This window comes from Phoxinus phoxinus (genome assembly GCF_949152265.1).
Source record: "Phoxinus phoxinus genome assembly, chromosome: 21".
Lineage (NCBI taxonomy): Eukaryota > Metazoa > Chordata > Actinopteri > Cypriniformes > Leuciscidae > Phoxinus > Phoxinus phoxinus.
This window is the reverse complement of record NC_136896.1, coordinates 907779-910278: the sequence shown is the minus strand read 5'-3', so window position 1 is coordinate 910278 and position 2500 is coordinate 907779. Positions and strand designations below refer to the sequence as shown.

Here is a 2500-nt window from a genome sequence, read left to right as displayed (position 1 = left end):
CCGGGGTGATGATGTGAGATGAAGGCTGTGTCCGATGAAGGCTACGCACATATTTTTTTACAGTCTATGGGAGACAGCCATTTGTAGTGGTGTCCAAAACCATTCTGGACATTATCGAGTGCACTCGATTCAATCCCAAAATGCACCGCAATAACGAGTGTTCAACCAATGTACGCTCAACGGCTACAGAATTCCCATAATGCACTGACAGTCACTGCAAATTAATTTCCTGTGTCTCGCCAGAAGATGGCGCCCTCAGCTGACTCATCCATCCATCAGTTAGAAGAGATTCATTCAGTTCGGTTCTTTTTGATCCGGTTCAGTTTGATTCTGTGAACCAGCTTAAAGCAGGAGTTCACTTTCACATAAAAATGTCCTGATCATTTACTCTCCCGCACGTCTTCCAAGATGTTCATGTCTTTCTTTCTTCAGTGGAAAAGAAATGAAGGCTTTTGAGGAAAACATAAACATGTTCTCCATATAGTGTCTTCAATGGTCCAGCGGGTCGAAGGTCCAGATGTGAGTTTCAGTGCAGCTTCAGTCTCGACACGATCCAGCCGAGGAATAAGAGTCTCATCTAGACAAACCAGCGGACATTTTGTAAACAAAACAAAAAAATCATATACTTTAACCACAAATGCCCGTCTTAAACAATAAACTGACACAAATACCGTATTTTCCATACTATAAGTCACACTTTTTTTACCGGTAACTTGCTGGACTCGCTGGCTAATGTTAGTTTAGCCTATTCAGCCTCAGGTATATGTTCTGTGTGCTGTTGTGGAGCTGAATAACTCGCCTTTCCAGATTAAATGTCTGTTCTTGGTCTTGGATTTTGTGAAATAAATGCGAGTCCAGTGCGACTTATAGTCCAGTGCGACTCCGGAAAATACGGTATATATAACATGAGTCATTCAACACACAATAACGGAACGATCCTCTACTCCACACTTCCGACAACGTCACGCGTGACCTTTCCAACGTGATGATGTAATGCGTGAATTCGCCTTTGGCTAAGCCACGCCCTAGAATGTAGATTGACCAATCACAGCGCAGCCGAGAGCGAGCTCCACAGCGGTCCGACACTTGTTCACAGCGCTCCATTGACTTTAACACCGGCGTCTCGTATGTTTGGTCTCGGCAGGATATTACCGTCGTAGTTTTATCAGAAATATGGTTAAGCGTTGTGTCTGGGGCGTTTGTAACACAGATACGTGTTTCCCAGAGAGGTTGGAGGGGGTGTCCGTTTTTCCCTTCCCAAAACCGGTCAAATCCTGACAAGTGTCGTCTTTGGATTAAACTGTGTGGACGTCCTCAGTCAGCGAAACCCCTCAAGATCAACTACACACTTTTGTGTTTTAACCTTACTGTGAAGTTACACTAGTTACACAGTTTTATGCTGGTTTAGGTCATGATTTCGGTTCTCTGCCCTAATTGTTGATACGCTAGCACACGCTGCTAATAAACACAACTTTATACTCGCGTAGTCCGTTTGCTTTGTAATAACGATTATAGAAGTGAATAGAGACCAGCTCTGCATGAACAGTGTTGCTCCTGATATTGTGAGTCCCAGCCTCCGTCTCCATCAGGATATGATGCGGTGGGTCAGTTTTTGACTGTGACCGTTATGCTTTCGCCTCTATTTGGATCTTGTTGTTGCTTGCGTGTCACCGGTATGTCTTGAATAGCCTTCGAACGCACACTGAGCCCCTTCTGCCTACTTCTATCGGACACTTTATTTGCTGCTTTATAAAAGTTTGATAAAATGTCAGCAGGAAGAGCGTCACAGCATAAGCCATGTTGATACCAAACCAGAGCCCAGATGAAGTTGTCGGACGTAGCAACAGTAACTAAGGGGGGCGGGGCTTAGCCAAAGGTGAATTAAAATGAATACGATCTCCGTCCACACCAGCGTTTAGCTGCGTATTAGAATTGATCTCCGTCCACATTAAAACGACTGAAAACGCGGATCACGTGACCACTCTCCAACACTGGGTGTGTGTGTGCCGGTGTACACAGACGCATGTAGGCAGTTATAAGATTGTAAAATGCATTATTGACTTGCACAACAGCTGCTAGCAAACACATCAACGTCAGTAACGCTTGTAATTCGTTATCCATGTGGCAGTCGCTAACGTTACGTAGTCCAGGCTGTTTGTGTGTTTTCTTCCCGGGGACGGGTCATGTGATGGGTGGCTGACGAATCAGGGAAGGATACGCCATGACTGATGACACCCAATCATAGAGCCGAGCGTGAGCCTCTGCGTCAGCGTTTCTAAAGTCCTCCGCTGTGACCGTCTTCAGTAAACGCCCTCCGGAGATTCAAAACGCGAAACGGGGTCGGCAGCGTTTCTAAACTTCTCCGGTTTAGGTCTTCGTTTTTGACGTTGTAGTCTGGACGGGAGCAAACGTAGCAAAAGGTCTCCGTTTCGAAACGAAAACGCAGTAGTGTGGACGGGGCCTCAGAGACGGTACAAGACGGGCATTTGTGGTTAAAAAG

At 45.7% G+C, this 2500-nt stretch overlaps 1 protein-coding gene across 3 annotated transcripts in view; it reads right to left on the bottom strand.

Annotated features, from left to right (window-relative positions):
* ctbp2l (C-terminal binding protein 2, like) overlaps positions 1 to 2500 on the bottom strand; it is a 52414-nt gene that overhangs the window by 5356 nt on the left and 44558 nt on the right. The gene's annotated exons all lie outside the window — the stretch shown is intronic.